This window comes from Macaca fascicularis, chromosome 15 (assembly GCF_037993035.2).
Source record: "Macaca fascicularis isolate 582-1 chromosome 15, T2T-MFA8v1.1".
Lineage (NCBI taxonomy): Eukaryota > Metazoa > Chordata > Mammalia > Primates > Cercopithecidae > Macaca > Macaca fascicularis.
This window is the reverse complement of record NC_088389.1, coordinates 80,393,294-80,418,412: the sequence shown is the minus strand read 5'-3', so window position 1 is coordinate 80,418,412 and position 25,119 is coordinate 80,393,294. Positions and strand designations below refer to the sequence as shown.

Genomic DNA, 25,119 nt, shown 5'->3' with positions numbered 1-25,119 from the left:
TTCGGAATACCCGGTTAAGAACCACTCTGGGTGTTTCGTTCTTTTATGATGCTTTTGTTGAGCTGCTCAGGAGGAATGTCAAGGAGGAGGCTTGGAGAAAGAAGTTTGGCATGAACAGTCAAGGGTCTGCTGCCAGCCAGCCAATGTGGGAAGGACACAGGACACTGGATGAGCTAGCCATCCACTTGGTGTCAAGGGAAAATTATTGCTATTGTAACCACGAACTGAGAAGCTTGAAACTAGGACAATGAGATCAGGGCCAAATGTCACAACTGCCAGGGAGAAAAGGGAAAGAATTACAAAGGTCATGACCCACCTTTCCAAATTTTTACTTTTAAACCCCTAAAAGAATTTAGAAAATATCTATCACAAGCGCATTTGTAAGTTGGCATTTAAAATTCATTAACATAAGTTGAAATAGTTGCAAAGGAAGTTATATCTGGAAAATTATAAATATTAATTGTAGATATTTCTACTGGAATGTAAATACCACGCCACTTAGATACGAAGTTATCCATAAAAGTAAATATATTGGACATTCATCTCATTTTCTTTTCTCTTTAGACTCATGCTATCATAATGTAGTATATTTTATGGTTGAAAGTTTTCCTCTTTCTGCAAAACAAAAAAGAACCAAAAGTATGGTCACCCAATTATACCTTACTGCAAAAAATATATAAAAAATAGAATTTAATTTTAGAGTTTAATTTTTAAAAATGTTCTGTGGTTACAAGGCTCAAAGGTTTAAAATTTATGTGAGTGATATTATTGCAAGTATTATTAATATCAATAGCACAAATAATATAAATGTTGATAATATGCTTTATTGAAAATACTAAATAAAATAAATGGGGTTTTCTTTTTTCTTAAGTAGTTCATCAGTGGATAAACATTTCTTGCCATAGTGAGACATAGTTACTCATAAATCCTATTTTTAACTTTCACATTTATTCATGTGAGTGCTGAAGAGCACTGATTATATAAAAAGTATGGGTTGGGGGGATTTGGGGAGGAATTCTTAAATAGCATAAATTCTTTGAAGTTTTTCTGAGTTGTATGTCAAAAATCACTTAGTAATTAATGATCAAAAATTAAATTTAGTTTATCAGCTAGCAACTATTATATAATTTAAAAATATAATTATATAATTTATATTTAAAAATCTAAATAGCCTGACATGCAAAATGATTTGTAAAACAGTGATTAGAGCCAACACACTCATAGAGCCATTTGCCTTCTTGCTTTCTGGAATGTATAATACCAAAGGGCTTTACCAAGACTTAACAAATGACTATTAATTATATCTGTTGGTTTTTCTCTTAGAGGAACCTTGTTTAGCTTAATATATTCAGAAATAGTTAGGATAATTGAAATATAGTTAACTTATCTTTGGCAATACAATTTATTTTGATAAAATGGTATTATCACATCTCGTGTTTTAAATATGCTGTTTCCAAGGCTTTGTAATTGCGAAAACATATATCAGATGAAGGACTTGTGTCTAGAATATGTAAAGATCTCTCACAACTCAGTAACAAGAAAATAACCCAATAAAAATTAGACAGAAGATCTAAATAGAAAATATATGCAGATGATAGATATGGGTGTCAAATTAGCACATGAAAAGCTTTTTCAGCATTATTAGTCATTAGGCAAATGCACAGTAAAATCACAGTGATATATTACTATGTACCTAGTAGAATGGCTGGCATTTTGAAAACTGACAGTACCAAGTGCTGGCAAGGTTGTAGAAAAACTCTCTGACATGGTAGTGAGAATGCAAAATGGGAGAGTGCTTTAGAAAATAGCTTGGCAGTTGCTTATATTAAGTTAAATATACACTTAGCATGAAATTCAGCAATCCCATTCCTAGTATTTGTACAAGAGAATGAAAAAATGTCTCTTTGCAAACATATGTACGGGAATGTTTGTAATAGAGTTGTAATCACCAAAAATTAGAAGCAACCAAATGTCCATTAACTGGTAAACAGGTAACCAAATTATGGCACATCCATACAACAAATGTATATTCTCTGATAAAAAGTGGAGTTGGCTGCCTACAACAAGACACAAGGGAATTTCATGGAGCGATGGAAATATTCCATATCTTGATTGCTGTGGTGGTTACATGATTGTATATATTTGTCAAAACTTATAAAATTGAATGCCCAAAATGGGTAGATTTTATTGTATTCAACTTATACCTCAATAAACTTGATGTTTTAAAAAAAACGCACTTTATAGCTACAAATTTAGCTCACTCAATTAATGAAAAAGTATTTGCCATATAAGTAAATCAGCAAAGTCAGTCAGGAAAAGGCCAATTTTATCTTTCAGTTGAATGGATGTGTTAATATGTAGCTGCATAAAAACCACATCTCTTTTTAATTCTAGGAACCCAGATTCATATATACATATACATGTGCATATATGTACATGTGTGTATACACACGCACCACATACAACTTTTCTGTGACTCAGAGAAAGTATGTTAATCCCCTTTAGCAAACTTACCAAACTCCCTTTGCTTTGTTGTCACTAGACAACCTCTGAAGTGATTCATTCTTTGACAATAGTTGAGAGAGTAGGAAGAGGCAATATGGTTAATTGAAAAGTGTCATCATTTCCGTTGTCCACTCTACAGTACATATGGATTCAGAATATCATTACATAGAGTAAAATATCCTGCTTCTAAAGCCATGCTTTGCTTTTACAAAATAATTGTACAAAACAGGGAAAGACAAGAACTGCAGTCTGGGTTTATGGTGCCTTAATTAAAGGAGGTTTCATTTGAACCAGTATTTTGAATCATTCATTTGCTTGGGGTCCTGAGTTTTATACCCAGGGGTAAGACACCAAAGTAAGGTTCAGGTACTTTTGAAAAGTCAAAGAAACATGCTATAAGAAAGGGGACTGAGATAGGGAGCCATCAGCACACCACAGCTGCATGTGCATTCTCCTGCCGTTCAGTTTGAGGAAAACCATTTTTATCAAAGCTGAGAGTATTCTTTTCCTTGAAACAATTATGTTTATATACTCCTTGGAAAGATGTTGGGTACCTCCATGCATACCTCAATGTAAAGGGCATACTAGTATATCAGTTTTTATGGTAAGATCACCACATAAGATAACTTGCTGTCATTTTTTCAACCTAGCTCATAATTAGTTTAGAAGTAATTTTATGTCTACAATTTCCATATAATTTTATACCTGCAAATTGAACAGAGCTTTACCTGTCTAAATGAGGTTCTTTGTGTGTATCTACATTATAGCCATGTGAATGGACAGAAGAGAAGAATTATGTTACTGAAACCATTATTTAAGCAACTTTCAGAAAAGCTATTGCCACTTACATAAGTATTAGCTTAAAATTTGTACTACTCAACCAGCTCTTGTGTAAATATGCTTGTTTATCTGGCTACCCCGGAAATGAAACCTTACAAATTTCAGCTCCATGTGTTACTAATTTACTCTATCTGAATTCATTGCTTTATTGCTTACAGTTCTTCTTCAAGCCTGAAAAGGATGGAGACTGTCTTAGTCCATTTTGTGTTGCTATAACAGAATACTACAGGCTACGTAATTTACAAAGAAGAGAGATTTATTTCTTACAGTTCTAGAGGCTGGGAAGTCCAAGATTGAAGGGCCCACATCTGGCAAGGGCCTTCATGTTGCATGGTGGAAGGTGGAAAGGGAAGAGAGGATGACAGTGACAGAGCAAGAGAGGTCCAAGCTCCCCCTTTTTTTTGAGACTGAGTTTCACTTTTGTTTCCTAGGCTGGAGTGCAATGGCACAATCTCAGCTCACTGCAACCTCCACCTCCCAGGTTCAAGTGATTCTCCTCCTTCCTCAGCCTCCCGAGTAGCTGGGATTACAGGCATGTGCCACCATGCCCCGCTAATTTTGTATTTTTGGTAGAGATGGGGTTTCTCCATGTTGGTCAGGCTGGTCTCAAACTCCTGACCTCAGGTGATGCATCCACCTCAGCTTCCCAAAGTGCTGGGATTACAGGCATGAGCCACCGCACCCTGCCCCAAGCTCCCTTTTATAACAAATTTACTCTCAAGATAATGAGCCCACTTTTATAATAATAGTATAATCCGTTCACAAGGACAGAACCTTCATGATGTAATCACCTCTTAAAAGTTCAGCCTCTCAACACTTGCACTGGGGCTGACTTTCCAAAACATGAACTTGGAGGAATACATTCAAACCATAGTATTCTGTCACTAATCCCCAAAGTCACATCCTTCTCACATGCAATATGCATTCATTCCATTCCAATAGTTTCAACAGTCTTAACTTACTCCAGAACCAACTCAGAAGTCCAAAGTCCAAAGTCTAATCTAAATCAGATGTAGATGAAACTCCAGGCATGATTCATCCTAAGTCAAATTTCTTTCTAGCTACAAGCCTATTAAACTAAAGTTATCTAACTCCAAAATACAGTGGTGGACAGGCATAAGATAGACATTCCTATTATAAAAGAAATAGGCAAGAAGAAAGGGGTAGCTGCCCCCAAGTAAGTCTGAAACCCACCAGGGAAAACAACATTAAGTCTTAAAGCTGGAGAATAATCTTTGATTCCATGTCTCACATCCCGGGAACATTAGGGTAGAGGTTGGGCCCCCAAGGCCTCAGGCAGCCTCATTCCTTTGGCTTTGCTGGGCTTAGTCTACCAGCAGCTCACATAGGTTGGAGCCCCAGGCCTACAGCTCTGATAGCCTGAAGCTGTAAGCTGGTAGCTCTATAGTTCTGGGTCCAGGGGTGGCCCCATTTCCAAAGTTCCAATAGGCTTTGTCATAGTAGGAGCTCTCCGCGGTGGCTCTGCCCTTGTGACAAGTCTCTGCCTGAGCCCCCAGGCTGTCCATGACATCCTTCAAAATTTAGATGGAGGAAGCCATGCCCCCACAGCTCTTGCTCTCTGTGCACCTGCAGAATTAACACCATGTAGCCATTGCCAAGGTTTACAGCTTATGCCTTCCAGTGCAGTAGGTTGAGCCTCACCTGGACCGGCTTGAGCTATAGCAAGGGTGGATGAGAAGCCAGAATGCAGAGAGCAGAGACCCAAGGTAGCTCTGGGTGACAAGCCTGTGGAGGGTGCCTGGGGCTTGTCTCCCCAAACCATTCTGCCTTCCTAGAGCTCTGGACCTGCAATGGGAGGGGCAGCCTTGAAGCTCTGAAATGTCTTCAGCATCATTCCGTTATTGACTTAATAATCCCTTCTATTATCTATCTATACTAATCTCCTTAGCAAATGGTCACTTGGCCACACCCTTGGTTTGTCGTCTGAACATGCTTTTTAAACTTTTTTCAGGGCCAGGCTGAAAATTTTCAAAATCTTTTAGTTTTGCTTCTCTTTTAAATCTAAATTCTATCTTTAAGTCTTTTCTTTTTTCTTGCAGCTTACTTTATTCAATTAAAATTAGCCACACAGCTCCCTCAGTATTTTGCTTAGAAATCTCTCCTGCCAGATACCCTAGTTTATCACTCTTAAATTCCACCTTCCCCAGAGCCCTAGAGGATGGAAATAATTCAGCCAATTTCTTGGCCACTTATAAGTGGTTGATTAGGAATATGAAATGCAGATATTTTGTGTATCTCTGTAAACAGTTCAAACCATGAACTATCAGTGCTCTCTGTGCTATTAGAAGTAGAGTCCTTAGCATTTTTTGATCTAATCAGATTAGTGAGCAAATTCTAGAAACCTCCAAGCCAATAAAGGAAACTCATTCTTATAATTATCTTCCTCTAGAACCACTCATAGTACCAAAATCCGTATTAGTCAGGGTTCTCCAGAGAGACAGAACCAATATCTCCCTATAGATAGACAGATATAGATATTGGTAAGCAAGAGGTATATTAGGGGAATTGCCTCATGTGATTATGGAAGCTGAGAAGTTCCATGGCAGGCCATCTCTAAGCTGGAGACCCTGAGCATAGCTCAGTCTAAGTCTGAAAGCCTCAGAACCAGAAAAGACAGTGGAATAAATATCAGTACAAGGCCAAAGGCCTGAGAATCCAGGGGGCTGATGGTGTAAATCATATAATCCCAAGACTGGAGAAGCTGGAGTTCTGATATCCAAGGGAAGGAGGAGGACACTGTCCCACTAAATGAAAGAGAGAGAGGAAATTATTTTCTCTCCTTTTTTGTTCCATCTAGGACCCCAGCCGAGTAGATGGTGCCCACCCACATTGAGGGCAGATCTTCCCCACTCAGTCCACAGACTCACATGCCAATCTCCTCTGGAAACATGCTCACAGACACACCCAGAAATAATGCTTTACTAGTTCTGTAGGTATTCCTTAATCCAGTCAAGTCAACACCTAAAATTAACTCTCACAGAGACCAATGACTTGATGCAAATGTCTCGATATGTCCAGGAACACACCTGTCCATCTCAGTCATTGTTACGACAATTCAGGCTTGCATTTTGTGCTACCAGATCAGGATTCCAGAAAACAGAGTTCCAGTCCCATTTTATCTCATTATTTCTGGCCCTTAATTTCTCTGCTAGTCTATATTATTCCACCTTTTTAAAATAATGGAGCCAAGGCTAATGTGAGTTTAAATTTTTATTGTGTTTTATAATATAATTATTTTATACTAAAAATGAAATTATTACTGGTTAGCAAATTTAAAAAATGGTTACAATCATAGGCAAACCCAACCACATTTATTTCAAAGATACAAATGAGCTTTCTAGGCTTCATAAACTATGTATCTTCTACTATTGCTTCAAATTTGGAGGTAAAAACAAAATAGAATTTAATGTTTCACCTGCTTCACAAATACTGCAATTCTTCCCCACCCCAACTTTGCACAATTCATAGGGTAGGTGGGTGTGGATATTATCTGTATGCCAAATTGATTATTATTTTTACTACACTACTTCCTGTGGATCTCTAAAATTTATATTTATTGAAAACTGTTTAGTCCATCAAGTTAAAATTACTGTTTATTGCAAAGTAAGCTTTAGGTATGAGAAATTTAATATGGAACTTGATAGTCTCCCACTTAGTAACATTATGATTTCTTTCAGTGTTTTACTGCTTGCTTATAAATACATTTTTTGTTAAAACAGAATAGTGTATTCATAGTCACGATTGTATACAGGTACAAGTTGTGCACTTTTCTCAAACATTTGGAAGAAATGCAAACAAAAACCATATGTTTTAAATATTCCACAGAATACCTTTCTCCCATTTACTCATATGTTGCAAATATTTTTAAGGTGGTACTATTCCAGAGGAGTACCACTTACCCCCCAGTTTTATGACAAGTATTTCTATATATATTCATAAATGCATTTTACACTTTAATGTAATTTTTAAAACCCAACATTAAACTCCTAATCTTTTTTTTTTTTTTTTGAATCTTTAGGACAGCCATACATGTAGGTCTCAGAGTCACCTAAGTAGCTTATAAGATGCTAGGCAAACTTGAAAAGGCCTCTCTCATTCACTTTCCATCTTCAGACCAGTGCTCTTCAGCTCATCTAAACAGATGAGAATATAATCCATTTTTTAAAAGTAGTGGTTTTTAAACATTTCAGGCATGGACCCAATCTAATAAAAGTTGCCAATCTCTTCCCACCCCCCTCAGAATATACATACATACACATATACCCACACAATTTTGCATTGAGCTTGGCAAGGATCACTATCCCCATCTATATGGAAGGCGTTCAAGGATCTTAGGTTCATAGCCCGCATTTCACAGTTTAAAGAAAGAGACCCAAAATGCTTGCTAGGTAACTCACTGTGTTTTGGATACTTTCTAATCCGGAAATTCTTATCTCTAACTAAAAGCCTTCCCATTTCAACTTGTTCTCTTCCTAGAAGTCGTAAAGAACAGTTAGTCACCATTACCTTTCATATTCTTGAAGGCCCTATTAAGGCACACCTTGGATATGTCCTCACCAAGATAAATAATCCCAGCTAAGTGATTCCAGTTTGGCTATACCTTCTCTCAGAGGCCCCATTATTCAGTTCTTAATCACTTTCATTGACTTCCTCTGAACAGCCTTCAAGTTTTTCATACTCCTTTGAGTTTACTGAGGCTACAATTATTCCTCATACTCTAGCGAAGGTCTACATAAGTGTGCATAAGTGACTTGGTCCTTAACAAGCCTTGAATAACCAACAGTTGAATGCTTCTCCCATGCATCTTCCTCCTGCCACAATGGAAATCCTGAGCTGACACATTGCTGCACACTTCCTCAGTGGCACTCTTGGTTGCCTGGTCCACTAGATTTTCCTTTTGGAATACATAAAATATCTTACACAGGCTGCCAAGGTTGTGAGCTGCACTCAGCAGGGGTGTCATTTCCATAACACAAGGGACATCATTGGCAGCCTGAACAAAGGTAAGAAGAGGTCCTTCCCTTAGTACCTAATGGATTCATTTAAAATTAACTTCTATAAAAAATTTTTCACTGCCTGAATTTCTTTGTTTTTGATTACCAATTTTCTATTTTGTTTTCTTTTCAAGTCAGGAGATTTTTAAATAAGAACTATTTAAATATTAGTACTCACACCAACTTGCTTTAATTTCCCTAGAAACCTTGGCTTACCTTCTTGCTGTTCACTGAGATCTTGGTTCACAGGTCATCCCTGAACAACCACCTCAATCTGATTTGCACTTCAACCCCACCATGAAGCTACTCCTGTTTGCTTTTGGTCGTAGCACTCACTGCTATCTGAAATTACCCTGTTCATTTATTTAATTTTTTCCATACCTTTCACTTCTGGCTAGAATGTAAGTGCCACAGAATCAGAGATCTTACCTGGCTATCTCATTCATTCATTTAGCATCTAGAACAGTCCCGGACATAAGTGAGGCCCTCAGCAAAAGTATGCAGTTTTTTGTTTTGAAAGAAACTGTTTCATACTCTGTTTATCACCTTGTCACTCCACACTTCAAGATCTTTAAACTGTACACACAGTGAAAAACTACTTTTCCATGCATTTTATGTGTATTATACTGGAGTGCTGCAGTCTTCCCAGTTATTGAGCTAATGTTGAGATACTACTTTTACAAAAGCCAAAAACTGTTTGGTAAATGGTTTACAAAAGGGGAATAAATGAGGAATAGTGACACATCAGTTAAAATAAAATCACAGAAAAAATGTTATATAGACCTATATTAAGGAGGGAATAATTTCTTTCTTTTGTGTTTTTAGAGACAGGGTCTCGCTGTCTCCAAGGCTGGAATGCAGTGGTGTGATCATGGCTCACTGCAGCCTAAAGCTCCTGGGCTCTAGGCATCCTCCCACCTCAGCCTCCTGAGTGGCTGGCTAGGACTACTTGCATGTGCCACCATGCCTTTTTTTTCCTCAGTTTTTGTAGGGACAGTATCTCACTTTGTCACTCAGGGTGGTCTTGAACCCCTGGCTTCAAGAGATCCTCCTGCCTCAGCCTCCCTCAGTGCTGGGATTACAGGCATAAGCCCCTGCGCCCAACCAGAAGAATTTCTATTAGGTGTTTCCACTTCTAGAACTTCCCTCCCTGTCTTCAGGAAGCTAGTATGCATTCTGAGTAATGCCTTAGACAGAAATACAGTATGCTGAGGAGGAAAGAGGAGTTAGAGAGAGTGATAATGTTTTTCCTTTCTCCAAGGGATGTAAAAAGAATTCCTAATTGCAATTTTCTGTATGCATATTATACTTCAATACAAAGTTATTCAAAAATCCCTTGTCTGGCCTGTATTCTATCTAGCTCTTGCACAGTCACCATTAGGCATAGCTGACATCTAGCCTCCATCAAGCACTAAATAGGGATTATACCTATGTGTATGATCAGATCCATTATATGGAAGAGGTTGAGGTCAGTGATCTTGGCTTCTGGCATTCAGAATCAATGGATCTGTTTGGTGCTTCTTTCCGTTGAAGAAAGAAACCTTTCTATTCATACCCTACTCCTTTTTTTTTTTTTTTTTTTTTTGCAACTGCATGGGATGTCCATAGGATGTTCAGGATTTCATAGAAGTAATTATAGAGTTTGAAGGGAACTTGAAAAGCTGTTTTCATTTAAACCCAGAGTTTTCAAACATTTTTTAGTGTGTCCCACTGGAAGAAATAAATTTTACATGATGACCTAGTGTGTATATACCTACACTGAAACACACACACACGCCTGAAATAAAAGTTTCACCAAACAATACATATGCTCACTATGTGAGGTATACTCAATATTTTCTATTCTACTCTGAACATTTTTTTATACTAGTTGTTACAGATGAAATTGACTTCATGACCTATTAGTGGATCACTGCCCACAGTTGAAAAATAATGATTTAACCATTCCACAAAACAGCTCATGTGCGATCTGAACACTTTACCTAGTTTTGCCCTAACCTTCCATAGCCTTACGTGTCTTCCCTCAGTTTGGGTGTCAAGTTCCCAGACTCAATTATGGCCCATGATAGGTTCTCCTTAGCTATTTCACAAGATTTTCAGAGCATTCTTAGAGGAAAAAGGCTTTCTACTGCAGCTTTATATATCAGGAAAAAGATTCGGTCCAGGCGGTGCTGAATCAGTGAGGATTTTCTCTCCAATGACAAAACCCTGAGTGACTTTAAAAGGCACTGCTTCCCCATGGGTAATTATGGGTCATTTGTTTTTTAAAAAAGAAAATACCAGAGTCACGAAATTCTAGATCTAGAAGGGACTTTAACAAATCCAGCCCAGCCCTTTGATTTTATGACAAAAATATTTCCTTGCATGTTCTGAGGAGTTCAGAGCAAAACTCCTGTTCCCTTATCAACAGTATTTTAAAAAACAGTATTTGCTGCCATAAGCTGACATATATTAAACAGAACCTTTGTGTTTAAAGAAATAACACAGGCCTAAAATTTTCTAGTATTGTAGTTTGAAAGGGGGAAAAGGTGGGATCTTATCTTTGTTTTTTAAGTTTGCCATAATAACTGAGTTGTAGAAGCCCTATACTCAAAATCCACATGTCCACTTGAGACAATAGTCCTATGCACATGGATTTTCCATTATTTAGACATTCATTAAATAAATATTATTTGAGAACCTAGTGTCTGTTCTCAAGCGGCTTATATTATAGTAAAATATAGAATGTTTGTTTTTTATATTACAAATTATATTATCCAGGAAATAATACCTCATAAACAGTGTATCTTTTATATTTCATTGGTCAGACTTTATCGATGTTTTACTGGACATAGTTGATGTACCACTCTGGATCCTAGTTTACTAGCATGGATCTAGACCTTTTGATTTCAAGTCCTCTGTTGCACTTGAGGACTTACCTCACTAGTTATTTTATTTATTCAATAAATATTTATTGACTATCTTAGAATAGTCAAGCTTTGTTCTAAACACCGGAGTTACAGAAGTGTGTTAACAGGAGTCACCAAATCTCTGCGCCCAGGGAACTTGCCTGCAAAAGAGCCCCATCATGACTTAGTTAATCGAGTCAGTTTACTAAGCCCATCTGGCTTAGTTCATCAGACCCTTTGGGAGAGTATTGAACATTGAACTATATCGTATTTTACAAAAATTGATTCTCAAATCTCAAGCAGAACTAAGGAGACTGATGTTCAAGGAGTTGGATGTATTAGGTCATTGTAAAAATCGAGAGCTTATTAACCCACATTGCTGAGTGTTTTGGAAGCAATTCGTAAATACGGTTCTTCTCATTTGGTTTTAAACCACACAAGAACAATGACATTACTAATCAAAAATTGACAAAGAAACGCGGAGAGAAGAGAAGGATAAAAGGAATGTGGGAGGAAGGTGGGTTGCAGGGGTGGATGATATTCTCAGAATGAAGAAGCAAGCAAGAAAAAAATCAAGATTTGCCGAGAATATTATCTGAGTCATGAATAGGCATAGTAACAGGAAAACCTGCTAATGCTCCTAACTTGAATAGAGTTGACTCTAGCAGAAAAAGTGGGAAAGCTGTTGGCACTCTCATTGCAGAAGTGCATTGTTTTGATGTTCTGACTCAAGTCTTAAGCATGACATTTCATGATCAGCTAAGCCGCTGAGCAACCACACCCTATTCTTGGCAAAAATATGTATCGTATTACATTACCAAAGACAGCACAATGGAAAGTTTTTCAAAATAGTAAATAAACACCATATCTTATTTATAAATCTTGTCAAGATTTTCAAGGACTTGCCCAACTCCATGGCGAAATCCCTATTTGCTGTAGAAGATACAGCATGCAGAGTATCTGCCTGAACAGCAAGCTCCTTTTCAATTTCAACTTCTTCAGCCCTAACCAAGGGGGACTATCCTCTTTAGTGGTAAAAGTAGATCCAGGTTTTATGGCTGGAGAGAGTCCAGGGCACTCAAAAGTGAAGCAGACGGTTGTGAAAAATTATTTATGGCAGATTTTGTGATGCCTGTGTTGTACTCTGATTTAATAGGGGGAAAATGAAATCTGAAGCAGAGTGAATTCATTTTCCAAATTTTACTAGGTGTACATGCAGGTTTACACCAGGGTACTATCGCTACCCTCAGCTTCTTTTCATTGCTTTCATACTTTGCAAAAGTAAATTCTTCCCTGAACAGACTCATGAAAATACTGCATTGGGTTACCCACAAGAAGCCTCCAAGACAACACTTTTGACATCCATAGAGTGGACGTTTCTTCTGCAACACATACAATAAATGACATCCTCTATGTATACTACTATGAACAAACTCACATGTCAATGAAAATCACCCCTCAAGAAAGGAGAATAATAATAAGAAACCTAAAGCAAATGACACCTCAAATTGCTCTTGCAGACTCTTTATAAAAGCATTTTATTGGCATGTGAGTGATAACATTGGCCATTTAAAGATATCAGAACATTGTCATTTTGCAAAATGACGTGTACAGACACATGTCATTTTACTTGTGTCCAATCTAATTTTTAACAAATGTGACTTTTAAAGAAAATCCTGATTATTTTTCCACGCCTCATTTTTAAAGGGAATGTTGCAAATCCAAGAAAGTTCCATAAAGAATAAGCAAAATAAATCTTACTTCATTGTTAAGAAACATTTTAGTAAATATTAATTTTTACAGATTTTAGTAAATATCAGTAATAAATATTGCATATATTTTATCATATAATCAAAATGTTATTGTTGATAAGAATATTTCATTTGCATCATCTTTTTCTCTTTGTTAGGCAATCAAGTCAATTTATCATTATTATTTTTCATGTAATTTTACTTTTTTAAACATTTAATCAACAAAAATTGTATGCATTTATAGTGTACAACATATTTGAAATATATACATACATTATTGAATGGCTAAGTTGAGCTAATTAACATATGCATTACCTCACATACATTACTATGGTTCTTATATTATGGTTGATAGACATGTTCAGTATATCACTTTTGTTCATAGATAAGGTAGATGTAGATGAATTTTTCTTACCTTTTTATTTAATCTACCTAGCCTCTTGCATTATTCAACTGGTATTCTAGAATAAAATTTAAAGAAAAAATGAAATTACATTCAGTTGCAAGGCATTATCTTGCCCTAACCTGTCCAGCACAGACCTCAGGAGTAAGAGAAGGGAGAAATAAAACAAGATTCTGAACCGCAATATTAGTATTTGAGGAAGCAGGTAGGAAAGGAAGTCGACACAAAGAAACTTCATTTTGCTTCACGGATCCATTGACTAACAGTTAGAAGATAAATAGTCATCCTTTGACATACATGGAGGATATTGGTTCCAGGACACACCCCCTCTACTCCCCCATGCCCTGACATCTTCCCCTTGCCACATATACTAAAATCCATGCATTCTCAAATCCAGCAGCCGGCCCTGTAGAACCATGTATATGAATAGTAGGCCCTTTCTATATGTGAGTTTTACATCCCATGAATATTGTATTTTCCATCAGCTTTTGATTGAAAAAAATCTGTGTATAAGTGGATCTACAATTCAAGCCTTTATTGTTCAAAGGTCAAATGTGAATATGTTTACAAATACAGATATGTATTTATATAAAGTTGCAATGTGTTTAAGGCATACAGAATATGGGTCTACATTATATATATATATATGTGCATGTGTTGTATAAAGTGTTAAAAAATGAAATGTCCATTATTTATTACTGACTTTAAAAAACTGAATGCAATCAATGACCTTGAAAACTGCTGTATAGAAATGAATTTATTTCTTCAACAAATACTTGATCATTCAACAAATATTTATTGAGCGCTTATTGTGTGCTGAGCCCTATGCTACATACTGGGATACAGTGGTTAACAAAATGGAAATGGTTCCTGTCCTTATGGAGCTACATTCTAATGAGGGAGAGAGACATTAAATGTATATTACACAAATAAATATAAATACAAATAAAAATTTTTATATAACTATGAACTTTGGTAAGTCCTGTGCAAGAAAACAAATGACAGAAGAGTCTAGTTCAGGGTGACAGATCTATAAAGACCTATCTGTGGAAGGAACTTTTAAGATGATATATGAGCAACCAAAAGGATTTAATCAGTAGAAGAATGAAAAACGGGCCGGGGGTGGTGGCTCACGTCTCTAATCCTAGCACTTTGAGAAGCCAAGGCGGGTGGATTACCTGAGTTCAGGAGTTTGAGACCAGCCTGGGTAACATGGTGAAATCTCATCCCTACTAAAAATGAAAAAATTAGTTGGACATGGTGGCACACACCTGTAATTACAGCTACTTGGGAGGCTGACACAGGAGAATCACTTGAACCTGGGAGGTGGAGATTGCAGTGAGCTGAGATAGCGCCACTGCACTCCAGCCTGGGTGACAGAGTGAGAATTCATCTCAAAAAAAAATTAAAAATTAAATTTAAAAATTAAAGAATGAAAAAGGGAGCACTCCAGGCATCAGGAAGAGTAAGTGCAAAGGCTCCAGGAGCACAGACTCATACCCATCTAAGCTAAAATAACCAAATCCAATCAACATATGTGAAAATTTACTCCAGAGAAATACTTCTTTAATATTGGCTTTTCCTTTGAGTGAGGATGGCATTGTTGAAGTAGCATTGATAAAGCTTGTGTCTTTTTTGAAACTTATAAGAAATTTAGTAAATAGACATGGTTCATCACACCTATTATCACAATGAGTTTCTGCAGTTACTTGGCACAAGATTTCAGAGTTCACATAGAGGAATTTCATTGAGATTGCTTTTACATAAGTAAATTTTGTAATTTTTCTGTTATCTTTTTTCTCTTCTTTAAAAAAATTTTGTGGTAAATATATGTGATGTAAAATTTACTCTTTTAACCATTTTAGGTGTATAGTACTGTGGCATTAAGTATATTCACATTATTATGCAACCATCATCTCCATCTATCTTCAGGACTTTTAAATCTTCCCCTACTGAAACCCCATACCCGTTAAACATTAATTCCCCATTCCCCCTTCCCTCAGGCTCCTAGCAATCACCATTCTACTCCCTGTCTCTATGAATCTTTCTACTCTAAGTACCTCAAATAAGTAGAATAATACATGTCTTCAAGGTTCATCCATGTTGTAACATGTGTCAGAATTTTCTTCCTCTTTAAGGCTGAGTAATATCCCATTGTATGTATATGGAACATTTTGTTGATTCGTTCATTTGTCAGTGAAGACTTGGGTTGCTTTTATTTGTGGCTATTGTATTAATATATAACACTGCTATGAACATGGGCATACAAATATCTGTTTGAATCTCTACTTTCATTTCTTTTGGGTATATACCCCAGCAGTGGAATTGCTGCATCATATGGTAATTATTTGTTTGATTTTTGGAGAAATCAAACTTGTGCTTTTAAAATTCATACATTCGGCAAATGTCCATTAGACTCCTATTATGTGCCATGCAGCTATGCCAGAGGTGGGGAATGAATGAACAGGACACACTGCCTTCCAGGCTTACTGTTTCATGTGTGAGTAGTTGTTGTTACTGTTGTTCTTTCTTTAGATGGTGATAATGATTTACTGTGGAATCGTTAACTCTCTTTCCCAACCTTCTTGAGACTATATAGTGCATAGTAAGCATGCCCTCATCATCCCAAGCTTCATTAACTTGAAGTTCTGAGCCAGAGCGTCAAGCTAGATGCAAACATTACATTGTCATGTCATGACTCAGGATATCTATAATAGAACCCCTCTCCCTTCTGTGTCATGTGTGGTGGTAGCTTGAAGAGAAAATTATTTCAGCTAAATCAGAGATTTGGTTAACAGAAACCTGTACAAATGAAATTGTAATATTGTTACACAGATAATACTGTTGCATATCATAGTATTATATGAATTCTATTAAGATTTAAATTTGAATATGAGAGAAATAATTTTTCCATTTGAATGACATTATTCCAACAGAAGTGATACATAAGAAAGGAAAATCCACTTTGAATAAGTTTTCTTACCAAAATGTGAAACTTTGAAAGTACAGAATAGCCTTTGAAAATTTAATGAGTTATGAGTTATGACAGTCAACAAAAATTAATCACCATAAGGATAAAGAAAAACAATGTTTTCATCACCATGAAATCAATCTGATCCTGCCTTCTCCTTAAGAGAGTGGTTCATAGCCAATTTACTTTTCATAATTACAGTGTTTTATTTTGTATGTTTATAACACCCCTTCTTCCAAACAAATCAAAAGCTCATTTAGCGTAAAGTTGCACTGCAAAAAAGACAGAATCATTTACAAGGAGTAGGAAAATAAACATCAAGAGAGAAAGGGTGAGATTTTTTAAAAACTATACACTGAGAAAAGATTTAGCCATTGAGCACAGATTTTTCTTCTGAGCTTCCTAGTAGCCAAAGAAAAGATGGCATCACAGAGAGTGATAGAGCTCTCATTATCTAAAAGATAAAACATAATAACCAACAACAGATTTCTTTTATTTGATCATTATATTCTGAGAATTCGATGTAGGGATTCCTATATAATTAAGCTACATAAGGAAAATTATCCTAGAAAAGTTTACAAAATCTCAGGAGTATTCCACATACACATGTTTCTATACTGGTCATTAATCAAAGCCAGGGGCATGTTTATTCACAGACTTTCCAAGGCAATTCTCCAAGAGGCCAGTATGAAATGGGCCAAGCTTGCAGCTTTCAGCTGCTACAAGGATATATAGCTTGGCCTGTTCTTTTAATAGTTTTGCATAGTCCTGCCACCCTGTATTGCTTTAAAACATACATGTTGTAATAAACACACTTCTGTTTCTCATAAAAGTCTGGAGGTGGGCAATCCAGAAGCATGGTGATACCCTAGAGTTTCAGGAAGCCAGGGCCCTTTTTCTGGTTCATAATATCCACTTCAAGGTTACTTCGTGGTTCAAGATGGCTGCTCCAGCCTTCACATCATCATTCCAGCCACACACGTGAAAGAAAAGGAAAAAGGGAGACAGGGTATGCCCCTCTCTTTATGGGCATTTCTTGGAATTGCACCCACTTGCTCCACTACATGTCCTTAGTGAGAACTGTGTCACATGGTCACACATAACTGCCAAGAGAGGTTAAGAAATGTTTCTGTTCCGAGTGGCTATGTATGTTTGCACCAAAGCAGAAAAAGAATAGCTGTGGAGAGATGGCTAATATTTCTGCCAGAAGTATCTTTTTGTTTTGTTTTGTTTTTGAGATGGAGTCGCTCTGTTGCCCAGGCTGGAGTGTACTGGCGCGATCTCAGCTCACTGTAACCTCCACCTCCTGGGTTCAAGCAATTCTCCTGCCTCAGCCTCTGGAGTAGCTGGGATTATAGGCGTGTGCCACCATGCCCAGCTAATTTTGTTTTTTTAGTAGAGATGGAGTTTCACCATGTTGGCCAAGCTGGTCTCGAACTTCTGAACTCAGGTGATCTGCTCACCTTGGTCTCCCAAAGTGCTGGGATTACAGGAGTGAGCCACCGTGCCAGATATCTTATTTAAAAGAACTTTTTGTCCTTTTAAAATGCAGATGGGCGTTTAAGGAGGAAGTTTTTCCCCTTTATCCTTGGGACCCTGTGCTTTCCATAACTGCCAGTTTCTGTGCTGGGAAAACGTTTGGGATTTTAACTTCTAGGAAATTGCACTTGTAAAAAGAGATAAAATGCTGGATTTTTTTGAACCTATGTTTCTCTCAGTTGCACGCCATATTTTTCCCTGAGGACACCTGCATATATAGTAATCGTTTTATTGTTGTTGGCTTGTATTCAGTTCTCCATGCTGTTATCTTATATTTTATTTCCTTCTTGCCATACTCAACAAGTTCCAAATTCCTTCATGAAAGTCTTTTCAAAAGAAAGGCCCACCATAGTTTCAAGTAGGAAAGATAAAATATTCAGTTTTACCCACAAATTCCGTGTCCTTTCTGGAAACTTTAAAAATAAACCACAAAAAAATCTTAAGTATGTGAAGTAATGCATAAGTTAAGTAGGTTCATTTAGCCATTCCACAATGTTCAAAACATAATGTTGTACACCATAAATATATGCAATTTTATTTGTCAGTTATTTAAAATAAATGGTTTTAAATGAACTATACTACAAATTAACTTTAGTTATAGGTTCTTTTTTTTTGTATTTGTTTGAAGGATTTTGGTATTTCTTTGTGACAGTATGTATAATTATGATATGAGATAATTTTTTTAACAGAGAACCTATTAATCTAGTTCATGTTAGCAAATATAAGCAACACAGAACAGGAATAAAATTGAAGACCACACAGTGATCTGTTATATTTTAGGGGAAGAGTACTCTGATTTTCCGTGGTTTAATTGCTTTTCTGAAATTTAAATTTCCTTTCATTTTTTATCTACATTTTCCTTGGTTTTCAGAAACCATCTTTTCTTTTGTAATTCTCCTATTTGCTTTTCTTTTTCTCTACTGTCATCTCTGTGACTATCTCATATGTTAATAACTCACATGTTAATTTAACAAACATTTATCTAATGGCAGTTATGTAAAGGGTGCTGTGGTCTGTTCTGTGAATACGAGAGTTTGTAATCTTGATATTTGCTTTCACAGGATTTACAATCTAGTTGAAGGAGAGTGACACGCTCTACTTACAAACAGGGTGGCAGGTGAAAAGTACCTATAGATACATGAGACCCGTTTTGTAGGGGTACACAAAAACGAACTATTATTATTTGCTATTTAGATTGGTTAAACAATTAAATATTAAAATGTCAAATTAAAAAATAGAAAAACGTTTGCCACCACAGAGAAAAATAACTCCTAAAGCTTGAAGCAGTGGAAGAAATCAGAAATGAAAATGATCAGTAACTCTTTGACAGGTTTAAAACTTCTATACAATAAAAAACTAGTAAAACTAATAATATTAATAATAAAACAGTGGGGAAGATTTTTTCCAATAAAAGGAGGACTCGTATCTATGATATATAAACAATGTATTCAAATATATTGAAAATATTATTAATATTCCAGCAAATAAATGAGCAAAAGGAAAAAGGTTTTAAAAAATCACAGTTAGGAGAAGGCTTTGTGGAGGAGCTGACATTAGACCTATATCTTAAAGAGTAAAAAATATAAATTTTAGCAAGGCAGGGATAGAAGGAGGGACCTTCCAGGCAGAAGGGACAGGATGAACAAATACACAGTAGTCAAAAGACTTGGAGTAGTTGGGTAATATTTCAATCGAGTTGGAACATGGCTTTCTATTATCCTGGGACTGGAAGCAGATCAGGGAGGTCCTTGAATGCCAAGCTGAGGAATTTGGCTTTTGTATTTCAATCCCACTCTCTGTATATTGTCTATAAATCTGTTAACAGCTCTTCACCTTATTGTCTGGCTCTGGTATAATTGTTTTATCTGTGGAGGATGATGTCATGGAAATAGAACTGAACTAGGAATCGGGGGCCTTGGATTTATGTATTACACTTGGGTTTACTATATGAATATTGCAACCATAATTCAAACCTTAACAATTAAAATGATAAGTTTCTCTATGTCAAAAAGACTACAAAAGAGAGTTTATTGCCAGGATTCTCTGTAGCATTGTGCATTGCATACAGTAGGTGCTCGGTAAGTGTTTGTTGAATCTAATTCAATAACAAACCTCTTGGGTGCAGCACACCAACATGGCACATGTATACATATGTAACAAACCTGTACGTTGTGCACATGTACCCTAGAACTTAAAGTATAATAAAAATAAATTTTAAAAAACCTCTGAGATCTGTGCCATAATTTCAGCAATGTAGAATAAAGAACAAGGACAGCAGGTTTAAGGGTGCTGAACAAATCTATCCTCCTGGTTCAGTTCAGTGCTCCGCTACAAGTTCTGTTGTTTTGTTTTGTTTTGGGGGCAAGTATCTTTGAATTTGAATCTACATTATGATAATATTTTTCCCAGAGTTTCATTAGATCTTTCAAATGAGGAAAAATTGAGAGACGTGTTCAGTGGCTACTTCTATATCCACCACCTAGAATGGTACTGATTTATTATCTCCTGCTTCTAAACCTCTCACTCTACTGCCCACAACTGCCTGGTGGTGGTGAACGTAACTCTCTTTGTCCAAAAGCCTAAAACAGAACAAGCAAGCAAACAAACAAAAACACCCTAAGCTCAGAAAGTTTCAGCAATTTATTTCCTTAAAGCCCTTCGAGTAATAAATGCAACAGCTAGGATTTAAACTGTCTGGCTCTAAAAACTTGAGTTCTTTCCATGGTACCAAACAGCCTCCAGAATTCCTTTCTTCTACTGACTGGGGTCACAGATTTTAACCAAGCACCTACAGTATGAGAAGCCCTGAATTAAGTCTTGTAGGAAGAACTGTAAGCTGAGGCCCTTGGGGCGTCTGTCAGTTGGAGATGAATCAGATCAAATTTTACAATTGTTGAGTTTGTCACATAAGTAACACATGCCACGCTGGACACTTTGCAGGGAAAGAGAGGAAGACCATGGGACAAAGAATCTAAAATCATAATTTTTGCCCATTACACAACCTGCAATGGTGAATCAGTTTGAGTAAAACAGGAGTCTTACCTTTTTCTATGTTCTCTCTGCGTGCTCTGTTCTCCACAGCTGTAAAGCCTTTCCTTAGTTTCTTTTAATTACCTAAAAGTCTGTGTACATCTCAAAGCCTTTTTCAGTTTCCATTTTCCTCTACCAGACTCCTCACTGAGTCCTTAAATATGCACTGACATCTCCCTTCTCTGAATTCTCATGGCCCTTTGCTTTACAAAGAGTCAGTATAACTTAGTGGTTATGAATACAGATTGCTTGGGTTTAGATCTTGGCCTTTTCCCTCTTTGGAGATATGATTTGGGCAAGTACTTTAATTCTCTATGCCTCAGTGTTCTCTGTTAAAGTGGATATATCAGTTGGGATTCTGTTGCAAAGAACAGAATTTATTCTTGCTATTTTAAGCAGAAAGTGATGTGTTACAGGATATTAAGTAAAACATAACATTTGAGTTACCAAAGAAAAAGACTCTAATTTGAGCTTTCTGAAGATTCCAGTGCTACTTTACAGAAACACATTACCATAGGAGTTGCTGCCTCTTCCACAGCCAGGAAGTCATCTGCTGAATGGAAAAGCTGAATATGAAATAGCAAGTGCTGCAAGGGCCATGCCCACCTTCCCTGATCCAGCTAATAAATGCATGTCCCATGCCTGCCTCTTGACACCTGCAAAAATAGCAACTGGTTAGCATGGTTACAAGGAAAACCTCATTGGTTTGTAGCCATTTTTACAAGCAGAGAGAGCAAAGTGTAGTAGTTTCTGCCTCACTTCCTCCTTCCAAATTTTTGTAGTACTTCAGAGTGGCCAGTTCTCAATTCCATCCAGTACCCTAGCTGCAAGGGAGTCTAGAAAATGTTTCTGGACTTCAGGCACCGGTTGGGATGAAGTTGACTGCTAATCCATCATTAAAAACATCTATGTGAGGTTAATAAATGTACCTACCCCATAGAGTTATTGTAAGGATTACATGAAATAATACATATAAAATACTTAGAAAAGTGCCTACACGTGGGAGACTCTCAGTGTATGTCTATTGTCTGTTTTCATCTGTCAATGTCTCAGATGGTAGTCCTGGGGAAAGTCAAACAGCCTTTGATAGAGCCCCAAATTTCCTGCCTGCTAATAACTTTGATGAACCCATTTTCTATGTAGGAGGACTGATTTCCTCATCTGCAAACTGGGGATAATAATCAGTCTCTGACTCCTAAAGTTTCTGTTCATGTCACATTAGACCATGTGTGAAAGGTGATTTGAAAACTGTAATGAATGCTCTAATGGCGTTAGTGTTAAATAGATACTAGGTGAGTTGGCAAGTTGTGGAGTAATGCTCAAATTCCAGTTCTGCCCCTGAGAATAGCAGTCTGCTTCCTATACTTTTATCTTAGTCACCCTTACTTTATTTTTCAGAATTAGCCAGGGAAATCAAACTTCACTGCATCCCTGTGAGGAAAACAAGGCTCAGATGCTGCCATAACGACCTCCTTAAAGAGGGGAGATTAGGCCCTGCCCAGATCTTGAAATCCTCCCAGCCCTGAGTTCTTTCCAGGAGACCCTGTGTCCCCTGTAACACTGGTTTGTGCAGCTGACAGGCTAAGCAAAGAGGCTCAACCTGAAGAAAGAGACAGGTGGCTCCAGAGCAAGGCTTGTAACGAATTCTCCCCAGGGAGAGAAATACCGAAAGTTTAGCTCACTCTTTCCTCCCATAAAGCACACTGAATGTTAACAGCTTGCTTCTGTCCAAGCTGGTGTTTTTTAAATTAAGTATTGTTAAATCCATACCATTTGGAATGATGCTTCAGACAGCCCTGACACTCTCTCTTGATTCTGCTTTCATTTCACCTAATATGTTGTGCATGGAGCCAGTAACCAGTATTATTCGGCTGCCGCGGCTTCTGCTGGTGCTGCTGCTCACACACTTGCAGACGGCTTTAATTTAGATACCTGAAGAGGAAAAAAGGAATTTGGCCAACGCCCTGCTCAGATGCCATAAGGGGCCTTTTCCCGGCTGCCACTAATATGGATCTAGATTACCTAAAGTTTTATGTTATTTTTCCTAGGTGCTGAAAAAGTTTTAGACATGAGAAAGTCAAGAGACGTAGAAGCTGGAGGCTAAAATAAGATACTTTCCATCGTCAGGTAACATATACCCATAGAAACCCTGGTAACCTACTTTCCTTTTCCTATAAACATCCCCCTTCAACCACATCACTGCCCACATGTGAATATATGTGTGTGTATACATCATATATAGATATAAATGCATATATGTGAATATGAGATGAGGGTGGATTTCGATTTGGTTTATGGCTCAATGGCCAGTTCTAGCCAGCAAAGCTTCAGTCAAGTTACTTCACTTCTCTGAGCCTCAGTTTCCACATACATAAAATGGGGTGATTACTTAATTTCAAAAAGTAGTCACAAAGGTCAGATGAGATGAAAACTGTAAACTTATATTGTAAACCATAAAGATGGCATGTAAATTTTGGCCATTATCAAAATGAGTTCATTACCAAAACTTTCCCCAATCATCTTAACCCAACTTGATTTTGTTCTTCCTTTTCTGAAGTTATAGCAAATTTGTAATTTCCCCTGCACTGTGTAGCTCTGGATGTGCAATTGCTTTTCCTAGTTTCTCTGGGTATTCCCAAGAGGAGACAATGCTGTGAGGAATCAGAAGCATGAGACAACGTGGTGGGCATCCTCCAGGCATTCAATAGGTGATTGAGGCCTGGACTTTAAAATAGTGTATTATTCGTTGACTTCATTGAGGTGACCATCTTGCTGTACGTTAGCATGCCCATCAAAACTCCAAGGCAGAAATTTCTGACTCAAAATACCAAGGCAGTATTTATTTGCAAAGCAGAAAGGAATCTAGACTAGCATACAACTTGTTGCCAGTTATTTTCTGACCATGCTGATTATTTTTCTATTCCTCTGCAAATAGTATCTTGTCGTTAGCATTGTTGCTACTTTTCTTTCTCCCATTACCTGTTCTTCCCTTTGCATCTGCTTAATGAGCAGGGTTTATGTGTGAAGAGGGAGAAGGTGGTATTAGGTAAAATGTTCCATTAATAGAACTAGTTGAAACTCTTCAGTTAATGACTCTGATAGGAGGGAAAAAAATAAACCCTTTAGCAGAAAGCTCTGGTGTGTAACAGAAAGACACATATAACATAGCTTTATATATGAAAGTTTATTTCAATCAATCACCTTTCTTTAATGTGATGAGGATTTCAGATAAAAGCAATAGTGGAAAGACAAAGTTAAGCATTTTTATATCTACTTGTGAATCCACTTTAGCTTATGAGCATTAGCTAGTTTTTGAGAGATTTGTAAAACAAATCTTTCTAAAAGGGAAAACATATTTTGAGAATAGGCTCTCTTTGTTATGGATTTGTACTATCCATTTTTCTAGGTCCACATACTTAGTATTGAGAACAAAGGTGAATCTTCGTATGACCTTGACTTTCCTAACAGCTTGAAAATAGGATTTTTAAAGTTTCTCTCTCTTTAATTGATATACCATATGAAGTAGGTAACCTAAAGTTGAACAACCTGCTTTTCTTCACCTTTTTGAAAAGCAACACAGCAGGTATGTGTATAGGCAGACCTGCCTGTATTCACATGCCCATTATGGCTTGATCAGGTTTTCCATATTTGTGTATTTCATATCTCTTCTCAGTACTTTTTAATAATGAAAGGAAAGAACGTTAATTCTAAATGTCTTGTGCGTCCACCGCATATATTTCTGGGCTCTCAGGAGGTCTGTAAAGGGAAAACGTCCTGGTGACACACCTATGGCAATGTAAGGCCAAGGCTGCTCTTTTATTCTTTCAAAACTCAACGATTTCCTTTGCAGATAAGGGGAAATACATCCTTGTTTGACACTTGACACTTTTCTAAAACTGTAATAAAACCTTCCTCTGGTAGAGTCAAATCTCCCTTGCTGGTGGATTAAGCAGCTTCAGAAGCTTCCTGACCTTCTCGTTGCTGTTGCTGGCCTTGTTGTCATTTCACTGCTCATTAGCACTTCCTTCAGGGTTGGACTGGCCTCCAAGGTCATCTCGTCCAACCCTCTTGCAATAGTGGATGGAAAAATGAGGTAAAACTCAGTTCACCCTTTTCTGTATTATAGCAGCTCTGATAAAGGATGTGGGTGAGGTGCAGAGGAAGCTGAAACTTGGTT

General features: G+C 37.1%; 1 protein-coding gene across 3 annotated transcripts in view; it reads left to right on the top strand.

Moving 5' to 3' along the window:
* ADAMTSL1 (ADAMTS like 1) overlaps window positions 1-25,119 on the top strand; it is a 979,893-nt gene that overhangs the window by 528,504 nt on the left and 426,270 nt on the right. The window lies entirely within an intron of this gene.